We start from the raw sequence: 17,389 nt of genomic DNA, 5'->3' as shown, positions 1-17,389 counted from the left end.
AATCGATTAACTTTTATCATTAAAGTGTGGCTCATAAGTAAGATTAATTTAGTTCTTCTGGTTTTATTTTTTTTCCTAAATTATTTCAAGGATGAGACAATATGGAGGTCAAAAGGAAATAATTTCTTGAATTGTAGGATGAGAGAGAGAAAGCAACACCCAGGGCTCCTTCATGTGTAACAATCATAGAACCATTTAGTTGGAATAGATCTCCAAGGTCATTGAGTCCAACCATTAACCTGACATTGTCAAGTCCACAACTAAACCATGTCCCTATATGCCACATCTACACATCTCTCCTCCACTTCTTTCCTGGGCAGTCTATTTAGTGTTGTCAGTGCTTGACAACTCTTTTGGTAAATAGATTTTTCCTAATACCCAAGCTAAACCTCCCTTAGTGCTACTTGAGGTCATTTCCCTTTGTCTTGTCACTTGTGACATGAGAGAAGAGACTGACTCCCACCTTACTACATCCTCCTTTAAGGTAGTTGTAGAGAGCAATAAAGTTTCCCCTCAACCTCCTTTCCTCCAGGCTAAAAAACTCAAGTTCTTTCAGCCTCTCCTCATAACACTTTTTCTTGGTCACTTGGGAAGACAGAAGTCATAGCCCCAAAAGTCCCCCCTTCTTTCTTCTTCCCCTCTCCTTATATGCTGAACATGACACCATATGGTATGAAACATCTCTGTGGTCAGTTGGGATCAGCTGTCCAAGCTGTGTCCCCTGCCAGCACCTTGTGCACCCCCAGCCTGTTCACTGGTGGGATGGGGTGAGAGGCAGAAAAGGCCTTGATTCTGTGCAAGCACCACTCAACAAAAGCTAAAATATCTTTTTTTTAACAACACTGTTTTCATCACAAATCCAAAGCATGGCACCATAGCAGCTACTATGAAGAAAATTAACTCTACCCCAGCCCAAACCAGTACACTTGATCTTATATAATTTTAGTTTCCAGGAAAAGAAATGCAACATATGCAACAGATACAGGTCACATTACAAATATATAGATGATATTCACAGATTTGTATGACATATTAGACTGTGTGAAAGTCTTTAGATTGTCTAGTATAGATTTCTCTAACCTAGATATAGCTGAATTAATAAGTAATAGAGTATGCTTTTCAATCCTTTTTTGATTAATATAACTTTGAAATTCCAGAGTAGCTATTCACACATGATAGTTTTATATTCACTTTGTAGAAGTGCTCTCTAATATTTTGTTAAAATTTAATACCTTTTTTCTATATTTATGTAAATTAATTGGTTCATTATACTTTTCCTAGAGAGTAAGAACAAATGGATATCAATAAAAAAAGGCAATCAAATATTTTGTAATTAAGATTAAAATTAAAAAGTATTTTGTTCTGGAGCTCCTCTCACTGGATTCTAGTTTTTTCTCCCTGTGGCTCAGAAAACTTAGTAGTCCTGAATCAAAGAGCAGGTAGTCTTGCCATGAAGACAAAAAAAGTGTTTATATTTTCTGCATTTCCCTATGTTTTATTTGAAGATTATTTTCAGTCTAATGTTAATGATGAGATAAATTTTCATTCTTTTAAAAAATTTTCTCTGTATACAACAATTGCTCATCTAAATTTTATTTAGATAAGTCAATAGTAAAGATTCAGTGCAACAATGACAGGTGTCAGAGAAAAATAAATATCAGTTTTATAATAACATTGATTTAAAATGAATGATGAAGGTATTGTACTTAAAACTTCAGGTCCAAAACTGAAGACTATGTAAACAATTAGCCTAATTGGCTAATCCTCAGTAGAGTGTTAGATGGCTGTAGTGTATATGAAATATGATTATAACTTTCATTTCTTTTGGTAGTGGAACAACAGTCCTCATAGTAAATGATACATTTGCACAATAAGCCTATCAGAGGAGCTATGAAACCATCTCTGATATGCTTCAACTGACATACCATTTTCTTTTCTTATTCAAAACTGTTCCATTCAGGAACGGATCACTTTTTTTTTTCAGTCATGACTGCAACATCAACAAATTATTTATAGAGTGATCTATCATCAGAAGGCTTAACGTTCTAAAGTTTATGGTGAAACAGATGCATAGAATCAGTAAAAACTAAACACAAACTTTTTGGTTTTCCTAATAACCATAAATGTGTTACTAGTGCCTAACCCAGGTGTAGATTTTAAAATTCAGTGACAAAAAATAAACCAAACAACACTGGCTATCATATAAATCTACATTATCTTATTTTTGTTTAGCTGTTGATTCATTTCAGCAAACAACTCACTATTTCCTTCCAATTGACCAGGGAGCATATTTAGGCTTCAAAGGCTGTAGCTTCATTTAGAATTTCTTTCTAAACAAAGATTTCTAAATGTGTGTTTCAGCAGCTGTCTTGTCAGGTTTCTGAAAAAGAAAAATTAAAGCTCTACTACATTTATTCCATCTTCTCAGGGACTGTTCTAGTATGAGAGTTAATTTTATTTTCTTTTTATCAGGAATAAGGCTTATCAAAAACGCTGTATGTAAGTAATTATGAGAAACTATCACACAGATGGTGGATAATAACGTGTAGCTAGGGAGGATAATTTCTTCCTTTTGACAAGTAAAGAGAAATGGGATTTGACTTCTCTTCAGAAATGATAAGACTCAATTCTTGACAGAGAATTGTCTGCTTCCATTTACCTAAAGAAAGGAGATCTGATGTTGCTAATCAATATTTCTTTCAGAGAGCTGTTCATTGCCCTTCGTCACTCTAAGATTTTATTAGTTTTCAAATTCCTAAGTGGTTACTCTACCTTTGGGATGTCTAATTGTGGAACTGAGCTTTGCAGGAAGGAAAGGGGCACTACCCTGTGTTTCCACTGTTTGCATTGACAAGAGTTAGAATGAATAGCTAAAATTATCTTTACTACTGTTCAGATGCCTTTCTTATATACATTCCATTCTGGAATATCTGCACAGTTTTTGGGTCTTTGGGTTGTTTAAGCATGTTGTCATTTCCTGGACTTTACTGCTGCTGATAGAGAAAAAGTCAGCATGTATGGTCATATGTTTAAATTAATCTGTCTGATGGGGAGCTTGAGGCTAGTGACTCTGGTAGGACATTAATCTCTCCCGTGGTGAAGGTTGAGACAAGCCTTTCAGGGACTCTATTCTACTCTCACTGTCCCAAAGGTGCTTGCTCTTGCCAAATGAAAAACAAGCTTACTGAAACTCAATTTGCAGATTTTAAGCAGAACAGGAATTTTCTGTAAGTTTTGTCATGTGAATCAGAAAAGGCACTTTAGAGAATATTCAAGAACAGGTGTATTGGTAACTTGAACCTTTTATCTAAGATTTTTAACATTACTGCTATTTTGGATCTATGCCTGACTGTCTTCCTGGTGAGCAGGTGGTGCTGTTTTTGAAATGTATCTGCAGCTTGTAATGAAGAATTAATTTTCAGTGTTTGTGTTCACTTTAGTAAAGCTCTGTGTACTTTCCAAATATTTCCAGATTCAGCATGGCTCTGATACCAAGGGATGATTTTGCAAACTCTTTATGATTCCCATTTAGGATTCCCATCACTCTAAATGACTCTATGAAGTCATTAAGCTACTAGTTAGTATCTTTTTTTTTCATAGTTTCATTTTGAAACACCAACTTTAACATACATGTTGTCACTTTTCTGGTTAAAAAGAAAATTGACCTATGGAGAAGGTGGAGGCAGGGAGATAGTATAGGAAAGGAAGTGAAATCAGACACAGTGGCCCTCCAGGTCTCATAAAAGCCCAAGGAAGATATAAGAATAAAAAACCTCAAGAAAATTTATACTATTCCTTCTCTTTACTCAGTCAGTTGTATCAGAGATTCAGGACACTCACATTGAATTCCAGAGACCTCTTCAGGTATCTATTTTACTAAATTCATTTTCCCGAGGAAGTTCCATCCTCCCATTTCTGAAGGGTTTGCTGTTCAAAAGGAGGAGAGATCTGGGAGAGATAAAGCAAGATGGATTGTTGCAAATCACTAAATTTGCATTTATATTTTGTTGTGTCATGGGCACTTTTGTTAAAATGGTCGAGAGAAAAATATTACAAAGAAAGAATTATAACATTTTTAAAACTTCTAAAGTTTGCATAAATCAGCCTTGTTCCTGTGGTGAATGATTATTCAATCAAAGGTGGTCAATCTAATACAAGAGTGGGATTGAGTCAAAAAGTGTTTGGGCAAAAAGGTTAACTCAGATTTACTCCTAAAACATGAGATAAGGTGACGCCAGAGAGAAATAGAGCAGTTGTCTTACCAAGAAGTTAGAAGGGGAACATTAAAATGATAACATTTTAATGAAGATGAACAGACTGTCCTCTTCCACAAACTTGTTTTTATTTGTGTTGCCTGTTTACTTTCGCTCAACAAGAAATCCATGTTTTCCTAAGCCACTTCATTAATCTTTTGAGAGTAAGGATAATAAGCTCATAGAGCACATATTGCCATTTTAGATTTTCTCAGGTGTCTTGATAAGAGCTCAAGATAGTGCTTATTAGTGATTCTCCAAAACTTGATACAGTCCTTGCAGCTGTCAACAAAGTAATTATGGAAAGACTTTACAATTTACAATACACAGTAACATGAATTAAATTGTAGATTTCTGTGGATAGAAACTACTCTATCATCATATATGATATGCCTTATGGCAATTGAACTCTGACCTTCTAAAATTGTCATAGTGAAATTAACAAGAAGAATATCCCAAAAGACAGGAGTTATATATAAAATCAGATATTCTTAGATCTAAGCTTAAATAAGTTAAAGCATTCTAGTATGTACTATAGCAGAAAATATAGTCACAGGATATCTTGAGTTGGAAGCGACCTTCAAGGATCACAGAATCACATAATCAATTGGGTTGGAAAAGACCTCTGAGATCATTGAGTCCAATGTGATGGAACATCACTGTATTAACTAGACCATGGCGCTAAGTGGCATATCCAGTCTTTCCTTAAACACCTCCAGGTCCGGTGACTTCATAACCTCCCTGGGCAGTCCATTCCAATGCCTAATCACCCTTTCTGTGAAGAAATTATTCCTAATGTCCAACCTAAATCTCCCTTGGTACAACTTAAGACCATGTCCTCTTGTCCTGTCACTAGTTGCCTGGGAGTAGAAGCTGACCCCCGTCTGACTACAACTTCTTTTCAGGTAGTTGTAGGGAGGGGTAAGGTCTTCCCTGAGCTTTCTTTTCTCCAGCTCCCTCAGCCACTCCTCATAGGGCTTGTGTTCCAGACCCTCCACCAGCTTTACTGCCCTTCTCTGCACTCTCTCCAGCACCTCAATGTCTTTCTTGTAGTGAGGAGTCCAGAACTGGACACAGTACCCAAGGTATGGCCTTACAAGTGCTGAATACAGAGGGACAATCACTACCATAGCCATGTTGGCCACACTATTTCTGATAAGGCCAGAATGCCATTGGCCTTCTTGGCCACCTGGGCACACTGCTGGCTCATATTCAGCTGGTTGTCAACCAGCACCTTTAGATCTTTCTCTGATGGGCTGCTTTCCAGCCACTCTGTCCCCAGCCTGTAGCATTGCATGGGGTTATTGTGGCCAAAGTGTAGGACCCAGCACTTGGTCTTCTTGAACCTCATACCACTGATCTCAATCCACTGATACAGCCTGTCCAGATCCCTCTGCAGAGCCTTCTTACTCTCCAGCAGACAGACATCCCCACCCAAATTGGTGTCATCTGTGAATTTACTAATGGGAGACTCCATCCCCTAATCTAGTTCATCAATAAAGATATTGAATAGGACTGGGCCCAATACTGATCCCTGAGGGACACCACTAGTGACCAGACACCAACTGGATGCAGCACCATTCACCAACACTCTTTGAGCCCAGCCATCCAGGCAGTTCTTAAATTAGTGAAGAGTGAACTTGTCCAAATTGTTGGCTGCCAGCTTTTCTAGGAGTATGCCATGGAAGATGGTGTCAAAAGCTTTGCTGAAGTCCAGGTAGACTACATCCATTGAGTCCAGCTTGTGGGTCTTCATAGGACAATCCCCAAAATCACACCATATCTCTGAGAGCATTGTTCAAACACTTCTTGAACTCAGACAGGCTTGGTGCCATGAATACCTCCCTGGAGAACCTGTTCCAGTGACCAATCTTCCTCTGGGTGAAAAACCTTTTCCTGATATCCAAGCCTCCACTGACACAGCTTTATGACATTGCCTCAAGTCCTGTCACTGGTCACCAGAGAGACAAGATCAGTGTCTATTCCTCTGCTTCTCTTCATGAGGAAGTTCTAGACTGCTATAAGGTCTCCTCTCGGTCTCCTTTTCTGCAGGCTGAATAAGCCAAGTGACCTCAGCTGCTCTTCATATGGCTTCCCCTATAGACCCATCGCCATCTTTGTGGCCCTTCTTTGGATGCTAAAATAGCTTTAAATCCTTCTTATAGTGTTGCACACAAAGCTGCACATTACAGAGTCATTTTTGGAAATGTTTTAATGGCCATCTTTTGCCAAACCACTCAGTTTAATGCAATTATCTTATAACCAGTTATTAGAAAAAGGAAACACTTGAGGAAATTTGTCAGTAAAGGGAAATGTTCACAAGGAGTAGGAAGTAGTAGATGTGGAACCTGGATGCCACATAAAGACTAAGGAATTTTTCTTTTCTTTACTTCTGAATGACAATATTTTGCAGCAAATGTGAAAAACAAGTACAGACGATGTTATAAAGACGTATAACAAAACACGCAGAAAACTTTTAAAGGTAAAACTCTGATAACACTGCAAGAGTTCTTAATAATATAAATAGATGAACTAAATCAACTACAGCCAAAAGATCAAGTTTAACATATTTCTTTGCTAAACTTCCTCAGAAAAAAGCCATGTGACTTCTTTGTATATATTGTTGTCCAAACAGAAACAGGACTGAAATTCAACTAGAAATATTGAGGACAGTTTTAAATAAAATGGATGAACTGTTGTCTACCAAGGGAAAAATTATTCATAAAATAAGTAAACTACTAGAGCAGAAATTATCAGCCTAACAATGAATTGTAGGAGCAACCCTGTATGGAAGTGAAACAAGAGTTTCGTTGGTTTTCTACCACAAATAAAACTGCTGAACATGAGGATTGTTACTTGTTACATTCAGAGATGAATGAATAATTAAAAGAAAAAAGCAACAAATAATTTATTCAATGAATTTAGCTGTGGTTTGTTTTTTTTTCCTGCAGCCTACTTATCACAACTTTCCTAAATGTATTCATTATGCAAATTAATTCCACTAATATTAATTTACATTCTTAAGAGATTGGATTTAATTATTCAAAGGATATGTTGCTTATAATATCTGTGACTGGTCAAAAGAAGTCAAACAGAATTACTTATATCACCTGACTGAGTAAATAAATAACCTGTTAGTAAAACTATACAACAGTATAATTATCATCATGTATAACCAAGTACAAGCATTGAAATATACCTTTTAAACACTTATGTTGAGGTGTCAGCCCTCAGACATTTGCTTTCAAAAAACAAGGGAATTAAGTCAAAACCTGAAACAAAATGTAGTTCTTTAGCTCTAACTCTCTTTCTGTGTACTTTCTGTAAGTTGGAAGAATTTTTCCAGAAAATGAACCTTGTATATTTTCCCGTAACCTTTTTAAGGAGATATTGCTGACCACTCTTAGAAACATAACTGTCAGGTAGAGGGACCATTGGTATGACCCCGAACAGCTTTTCTGGTGCTTTAGATACGCAATAAAGTGAAATATGAACCTTTAAATCTGTTGCCTATAACAACAACAAAAAAAGTCCATTAGTATAGTAGTGCATGAAAAGGGCTAGAAATTGGAAATATTTCAAGACTTATCTGTCAGTTGTTTGTCTTCAGAGATAACTCTGCTTATGTTCTCATCTAACTGTATCTCTTGAGCACAGTTAAACATACTGCTATTCATGACTGGCAATAACTGGGTTAAGTGACTACTTTATAAAGGTCTACTACACTCATTAGCTGAAATTTCCAGTTTGTGTTTTAGCACTACTGTCTCAGAAATTATTTGCTTGCTCACTTTTTGCTCACCTATTCCCATATTTCTTTGTCCTTAACCACTTAATTAATTAATTAGAATGATTTTGCCTGGAGTGTACAATTCAACAATTCAACAATTCAACAGTTAGTTGTCACATATATACATATATATATATGCATATGCATGTAAGCATGTTTCTATATGTACATACCTATATGTTTATTTTAAATTTTGAGCTTTCTAATTGCTTAATGAGTATTTTTTCTTGAATAATAAATTATGAGTACAGAAATATTTCTTTAGCAAGATATCACCCAAGAATAGCGCTCAAAGAATAGCTTCTGTCACAGCCAATGATAAAAATCTATATTTTTCTAATGTTGCAATCTCCAATATCTTATAGTAAACAGACGATTTAGAAGCCTGAGTTGTAGATCTTACAAGAGGTTTCTCGTTGAGTGTGCTAGATTTCATATTTCTTCCCTATAAGTATATTTTTTTGTTTGTAGCATTGTCATAGATGTTCTGAGACATAACATTTTTAAACCATATAGAAATACAATTTTTAAGTTTTTGAAAAAGCTAGTGATAGATCCTTTCATAATTCAAAACTCATAATAGTCTGCATCCAGATCTCAAAACTAAGTGATAAGTTCATTAAAAACCCCCAATCAATAAAACTTCTGCCAGATGATGAAGCAAGAAGTAAGACATAACTGATTTCCTGTAATATACAGCATCAAATTTTCTTGATTTTCAGTGGTCTAGGGAATTTGGAATTAGTGCTGTATGTCATTTACAGTTAGAGAGGTGTTGTGAGGAAAGGCAAAGGATGCCACAGCTGAAAATTTGAGCTCATTTGAGCTGTTAAAGCCTTCTTATTTAAAGGTAAAAATGTTAAACTGAAGCAGAAAACTTTTCTGCTTTTCACAGATTTTTGCTTGATCTGTAAGTTCTTTTTGTGTCTAGGCTAAGAATTAGTTTATCTGGTTAGCAAGAAAACAGCCCATGTTGCTGTGATGCAGGTCTCATGTAGCTTTCTATAGTGTCCTAAACTCTTTCATGTAGCATAACTACAGTGTTCTAAAGTCTTCAGAAATCTTGATTCAAATTTCCTATACATTTCTAGAAAAGGACCTGACAGCAACTTATCTACCCAATATGGGCCACGTCTCAGAGATGCAATGGCTGGTAAAATCCAGAGTATGAGACAGCAGACACATGGGCCTGTCATTTGCCCCTCTGAAGAACTTGTGTTAAGTCCCAAATTTTCTCCACTACTGTGTACCATTGTTTTGCTTTTGTACAATGCATGTGAGTTTGAAGAGATGTATATGTCACTTTTATGGTCAATGTTCCCTTGGTCTCTGCCTAATATTACCTATTGCAAGCTGATTTTAAGTTCTCTGTTAAATTTGTATCCATTTAACTATATAGTATGTACAAAATCATGTACAATCTACTCATAATCAGATGAAGACTGAGTTTTGACTAAATAGTGACATCAGAATCCTAGAACAGGACCTAACACTGACCTTAGAAAGTCAATGAGCCAGGCAGACTTTGCATGCCTGTTTGCCACAGACAGTACAAGATGAAAGAAGTGAATTTAAAGCATATTAAAATGCGAGGTTTTATGCTTTTTGGTTTTGATGCTATTTTTAAATGATGCAAAGCGATAGAGAAATCAATAACATATGGACTTACCTGATTGACTCCTTGGCAAACAGTCCCTTGTTTTTATAGACGTTTTTATGGAAATAAATGAGGATGTCTTACAAATGCGCAGTTTACTGTTTTAATACACAATTTACGAGATTTATTATTTCAGTTTCCAAAAGTAGATTGTAGGACATAAGGCAGCATTACTTATTCAAAATGCATGCCATTTCTCACAATAAATTCAATAAAAGTAATAAAATATGTAGTTTACTTTTCACACTTCAACAGCCTTTTCTATCCTAAAAACAAAAGGCTTAACAAGTGAGAAAGTATCCTTTTGACAACACCAGAGTAATTCTGAAACAGGCCAGTGGATGAGTGGTTCAAATTGTCTGCAGTAATAGTAATTTCCAAAAATAAAATGATGTAACCTTATACTCGTACAGAATGTTTCATCCTAACATATTACAGAGACCTACTAAGGATGTGATTCTGTTTGCTGAAAAATGGACTCAACATCTAAGGGAAAACGCTGTTATTCAATGAATAGGTCAGCAGTCTGGAAGCTGGGAAACTTCAGTTCTGTTGTGGGTTTTGACAACAACCTTCTGCATGTTTTTTAGCAAGTCATAGATCTCTAGTGGTTTTCCCCTGATTCTTTGCATTTCCCCATCTCCTTATAAGTTTCTTAGAGGCCATGTATTTTGATATTGTATACAGCAAGTAGTCAAAGAGACACCTTACTCAGATCCCCCTTCCCCCCAAAAAAAGTGTTGTGAAAAGCAGAGTGAAGTAACTGTCATTGATTTTTTTTTTGCTATGTTTTGTTTTCAGAAAGTCCTACTAGTTCTTGATTTACCTAGACTTTCTCCACATTGCTGCAGCTGTCAATAGTATGGTCAGACACATTCTAAAAGAAAGTTGCTTATGTAAGAAATTTAAACCTAATAAAGATCTAAAACTACAAGATTTTATAGCTCATTAAAAAATATTCAACAGTTTATATTATCTCAGATAAAGAAGTTTTTAATATTGTATTTCTACATTACCAAGGAGGGCAAAAGTCACAAGATCATTGAGAATTGAGAGAAAAATATTGTTGAGATATCCAGATGAAGGAAGTCTGTCAAGAGGGTTTTTTCACTTTTAGGTATTCAAAATCAAGCATAACATTGGTGTAAATGTTTTAGGTACATTAATAATGAATGCTTCCCAAGTTATAAGACTCCTCAGGAGCCAAAGAATTTTCTCACTGAAGTTGTTATTGCCTTGTACTCTATGTATTAGATGATTTCTTAGCAGTTTAAGAACTTCATTTGGCACATGATAAGAAAGGATAATGTATCTTTAGAGTAACATATCTAATTTAGATTCAATATTACTATGTATTATGATCTCTTTAGGAACAATATAAAATGCCAAATAGGAACAGTCTGAAGTGCCTACATGATTCTCCAGAAATGCCTTCAAGCTTGAAAGATATAGATGGTGTCAATCTATCTATTTTGGCTCTGCTTTCCCCCCAAAATTATGCTATATCCTAGGAAAGGCTGTCTTACTTCAAATGCATTATTGTTGCCAGGGCCTGAATATTTCATTAATTGGTTTGAATTGATAGATGAGATGTAAAATGTTTTCGTAACTAGAGAGGAAAAACAGCAATGTAACTCCTAGCTCTTAGAAACCTATAGTAGATGGAAAGCCCAAATGAATATAAATCACAGAGTATGCAGCATAAGGAGCAATAAAATGCTGCTGTTCCACCTGGATTATTATCAAAGTAATTGGAAGGAAAAAACCCAAAAGCACAAAACCCAAACCAAATAAAAAAACAAACCAAAAAAACCCTAAACAAAGACAAACCTAACAACAAATGGAAACAACTACTCAGTTCAAAAGATGTAATTAGGTAGATGAAAGACAAAAAGGATAGGAAGACTTGTATTTAATAATTATATATTTGTTCAGTTTTGTGTTTTACAGCTATTCATTTTAGCTACAATACCATCTTTTGACAAGACTTAGGAATTATATTATCTTAGTTAAAAATTCATTGTGATATTTGTATTAGAGTGATATTTTTAATTAATATAATTCATTTAATCACTGTATTTAATTACTTATGATCTGTAGGCAATATGGTATTTTCAAATTGAATTGGTATATATAGGGTGCTTGCGTGATGTATAAGATCAGAGGAAAATGTGTTTTTTTCTGTGGAGAAATGTTTAATTATTGTGTTTCAGAGATCAGTATATAAAGCATAATCACTAAATTAATTTAAACATTTAAACAAAATTGAAAGCAGTTGAGGAGACACAGAACCTTGAGAAAGGGAAGTTGTAACAGGAATGTCTAGAGCTATGCCTAGAGATGAGTTACTAGCTGGTAGATCAGAATTAACAGGTTAAACAAAGTGTGACACTGTCATACATTTCTGATCATGAAGAATTAGATGACACTTTCTTCAGACAACTAGAAGAAGCTTCACATTTGCATGTCTGGGTCCTTGTAGGGGACTGAAGCCACCCCAATTTGCAAGAGGGACAACACAGAAGGGTGCAAACATCCAGGAGGTTTCACAAATGATAGAAAAGCCAATGAGGAGAGATGGTCTCCTGGACCTCACACTTATATAAATATAGTAAAATAGTGTGATGGTTCACATGATATTATCTTTCCAGCTTTTCCTTGATGATACGTTAAGCCAAAAATTTGCATTTCATGAGCAACACTTAACATCTGCACAGCACCTGCAAAATGTGGAGATATATATATATAGAGCAAAATTTCCCAGACACAGAGGCTTTTTCTGCAATAAATAAATTACTAAGTCATTTTCACATTAGAAAATAACATTATTTTAAGTAATATTTATGGTGTATTTAAACACAGACACTTTTTAAAATTTCCTACCAGATTTGAATTCTACACATAAATTTTTAAAAATTGGCATCATAGATTGCAAATGTCTCACCTTCTAATAACTTTTGACAAAACATATAAAAAGCAAAAAATTACCTTCATTTACTAACACAGGCATATGAATTAATTGATTTCTTAAAATTGGACCCTGTTAAGATACTGCACAAATAGATGTCTGGTTAGTTAAGCAATATGTGCAAGCTTTTTCAGGATATATTTCAGTATTTAATTAATTTTCCTATAACACTTCCTATTCTGTTTGGCAACAGACTTTGTTATTTATTTTTTGTATACCACAGTAGCTTCTACATCTCTCATACACCCCACTGTCAGCTATAGCTATGATGGTCATTTTAGACTAGTGAATAGGACATGGGAATGTGCCTAAAACTTCTTGACTGGGATTTTGGCAGCTAAATATGGTTTTATGGGTCTATGTACAAAGGAGAGTGGAGAGATATATTGCCCAGGTATTTTCCAGAAGTTGATCAAGTTGAGTTCATGGTGATTGCTAAACTTTTACAGCTACATAGCTGGAGTACCCTATGGGTATGTCATGTGGTAACTTTAACTATAATCATAGTAATATAACAGGCATTACACAATCACTGATAAGGTGTCCCAAAATGGTTCTAAGATGATTAAGTGTTGGTCAATGATGTCCATGCATGTGGTAGTCTGTACATGTTCTTATTGAGAAAAACTTTGACAGATACACCCCCCATGTGTGGATGTGGTTTATATTTATTAAAATTTATATATATTTATATTTATTAAAATTGGTAAACATGAATGGGGCATGAGGGGGAAGGCTGAATGTTTCAAATTTCCCACTGAAACTAGAGAATGAATAATCCCTTAGAAAATATTTTTGCTTATTAAAGATCTGTGATTTGGGACTTCAAACTTAATACTTATTTCTTTCAATTTCAATATAAGCCTTGGAAAATTACTTCAGGAAATGAAAACAACTAATAAGGGAGAGCTAGAAAGGGTCTTATCCTGACTACAGTCAAGGAGACACCAGTATTCTTTCCTGTAGCCACTCATTCCACTTAGAGGAAGAAAACCTTTTAAAGATCTGATAGTGTCAGCTGAAGTTGCTACTGCTACCGGCATGCTTTCTGCTGGCAAAATATTGTGTGAGTGCTTTGTAATTTGTTTTAGGTAAAATCAGACACATTGCATCAGGTCGCAAGTTGAAGTTGTCAAGTTGCTTCAGCCGACTGAATATCATTCAAACAACTCCCCTGCCAGTTTTCACCACTTCATCCATTCCCTTTGCAGTATCACCCTCCGCCATTTAACCAGGCTTATCAGAAAGCAAAGGATCTTTGACCTTTGCAATTATAATTTTTTCCTCCCTTTTTTTCTTTCCTTTAGGTTGAACTAGAGGAAATGGCTTCTTTGGGACAGAAGCTTAATTCTCACATAACTTAATGCTGACACCCAGCGAACAGCTGACAACAGCACTTAATACCAGCTAACATCTTTGGAAATTCTGTGCTGGATTGAAATGAAATTACTACATAATAATAGCTCTATTTGTAATATGCTAGTAATGACATATGATGTTGAAGCTACCCCGAACTATGAGGCAGATAGACAGCCTGTGAGATTTCTTTTCAAAATGCCAACACACATTGACAGCAGTGCTCCTGATTATATACTGCTTTCACAAGGATACCTGACCCAGACATTCCTCATCCATGTCATGTATGAAATAAAAGTAGTCTGAATGACTGGCTAATACAGTACTAGGAAAAGGTTAGAGGCATATTTCAGGGAGTATTAAAGAACTCCAAAGTTATTTGTCTCAATAGCAATTGTACTATTTTAAATAGTGATCCTCCTTTTCCTATGGACAACTGTAATTTTTTTCCCTGACCACCATTTTCTTTCCATTGAAAAGTCAATGTCCCTTGTTTGGAGCAGCCAACTTGATGAGGCAATTGAATACAGATTATAGATACTAAGCATTATTATTATTATTATTATTAATTGTATTAAAATGAATGCATATGTCTCTTTTATAAAATGCCTGCTTGAATGGAGTAGCTGTAATCTGAAGTAGTAGATGGCTGTTGATAATGTGAGAATGAACAAGAGAGGAGTATTTAAACCAGATATAGACATAAGAAGATATCAGTGAATTGCACAGTGGATTTCAGGTTTTGGTTGTGTGCGAAATGAATAATTTTGGCAAAATAAATTTCATCAATTGACTTAATTTTTTACTGAATAAAATTTTTTGTCTGAAAAGAGCTGACTGCAAGTCAGGTTCACAACTTTAATAGAGGCACAATGTAGCTCTTCTGTAAGGATGAAAACTGAAGTCTGAAGTGCTCTCTTGTTCTAACAATAAGTACAAGATCTCAGGGATTGAAGAACTGCACTGACCATATATACATTTTCAAGAAAACAAGGAAAATATTTTGTTTCTCTTAAAAATTGATATAAGCAATATTGTTGCTATTTAATGTACTGGAGTTCTAAGAAATTCCTACTCTACAAAAGGTTTAGGATGTGATGATGTCAACCTAAGTGTTACCATTGTCATAATTAGAGATAGCAAATTGCATGTGCAGTTCTAAACACATAAACGGATATGATTGTTCTCTGAATGGAAAAAACCCAGAAATTTTAAATAAAGATGAATTTATAAACATTTATTTTCCCATATCTGATAATTTATTTTATATTTGTATTCAAATACTTTCTAAAACATTTAACTGTTTACAATCTCGAACATGACTACAGGGAAGACATTCATAAATCTAACTGCTATCTTAAATCATTATACTAAAGTAATAATTTTTACTGAAAACAACAGATTTTGTCAGAGCACCACTGTTAAAAAGGGATCTTATTGTTATTGTGCCATTTTAACTGTCAGAAAAGGAATTTCCTGAGGTCAAAAGAAAATTCATTATTTTCTGTATATGGTATAATTTGCCTGTTACCTTATCTTTAAGGTAGGGTATTTGAAAAAAAATCTTTCATCTGAAAGTTGATTCTCTTTTTTTTTTTTATTTGTCCTCTTCTATTAGCATTTTTTTTCTAAAAATTAATCACAAAGTAATTGATTCAGGCATTCCAGACTATCTTTAAGTGGTATGTCTGGTTTTCAAACACTCTCTTACAGAGAACAAAAAAAATATAAAAAATGATCAGTTAAATTTTTTTTTTATTTCAACAGAGAAAATAAAGTGGTGGTCTCTGAGTCTGCCCTATTCAGACCTTGTAGCAAAACCAAACAACTACCAAAAAACCCTCAAAAAAAGTAATCAACTAACAACTAGCTTTGGTCTATGACTCTATTTTCTCAACATAGTGAGCACAAATATGTTCTGGCTATATCTATAATCTGTGTAAGGTATAATCAGCTTTGAAGCATTTAAAACCAGACTGTGAAATATTATTAATTTCATTCGTGGCTAGGCTTCATGAATGAAGATTTGGGAAGGGCTTTACCCACGTTTGTTGCAAACGCATTGGTGGCTAAAAAGGCCAGTACGAGATAGGCATGTCAGGTTGCAAAAGGCACAGCAGAAAGACTCCTTAGATAGTATATTCTGAAAGGTACGATTCTTTCTGCGTTGTCTTTACTCCTCAGGGGTGATCCTGCGTGCTTTCTCAAAAGCATCGGCAGCATTATAGATGGTGTGTCTCCAGGCCTCCCGATTGGAGGCCAGAGTAGACCAGTTATGGTGGTCAATATGGCCAAGGCTGAGATGTTGTTTCAGAGACTCCTTGTATCTTTTCTTCGGGGCTCCTCTCATACGGCAGCCGGTGGCAAGTTCACCATAAAGCAGGATCTTAGGGAGGCGGTGGTCCTTCATCCTGGAGACGTGTCCTGCCCAACGCAGCTGTGTTCCCAGTAACATGATCTCAATACTTGTGACTGCTGCTTGTTCAAGAACAGATGTATTGGTCACATAATCTGACCAGTGGATGTTTAGGATTGTACGGAGGCAGCGTTGTTGGGAGCGTTCTAGGAGACGCAGGTGGTGGTGGTAGATGACCCATGATTCAGATCCGTATAAGAGAATAGACAGCATTATGGCTTTGTAAACACTGATCTTCGTACTTTTCTTCAGGTGTTTATTTCGCCAAACTCTTTTATGAAGTTTTCCGAAAGCATTATATGCCTTTGCTAACCTGTTGTCTATCTCCCCGTCAATCTTACCATCCGAGGAGATGAGGTTGCCTAGGTAATTAAACTGCTGGACTGATTTGAGTTCTGATTGGCCGATGGTGATGTGGGGATGATGGGGGACTTCCTGAGGTGCAGGTTGATGGAGAACTTCTGTCTTCTTTAAACTGACTTCCAGCCCAAAGAGCTCAGCAGTGTCTGCAAAGCAGGATGTTAAACGTTGCAGGGCTGCTTCTGTGTGGGCAACAAGGGCGATGTCATCAGCATAAAGCAGCTCCCGGACAAATATTTATTTAAGAAGGGTTTTTCAGCAATATTTAAAATACAACACAAACAAAGTGGGAAATGTCTCACTTATATTGTACTCACAGTAAGATTCTGTCAACATTCAGAACTTACACAGGTGTTCCTGGAGATTGAATTATTCACAACTATCATTCACAATATTTAATTTTTGTGCTCTGATATAATGTAAATTCCTACCCAAGTCAGTTAAACTGAATCTAAACCCCATGATTTTAGTCCTGTGATTTACCTATGCCCAATATGGAAGTTCCAAGCCTTGAGTTAATCTTAAATTTGGATTCTTCATATTGTTATGAAGTTACTGTTGAAATTTTTTGTCAAAAACTTTCTATCTG

Source organism: Neopelma chrysocephalum, unplaced genomic scaffold (assembly GCF_003984885.1).
Source record: "Neopelma chrysocephalum unplaced genomic scaffold, ASM398488v2 Primary Assembly neopelma1_25, whole genome shotgun sequence".
Lineage (NCBI taxonomy): Eukaryota > Metazoa > Chordata > Aves > Passeriformes > Pipridae > Neopelma > Neopelma chrysocephalum.
This window is presented reverse-complemented; position numbering follows the sequence as displayed.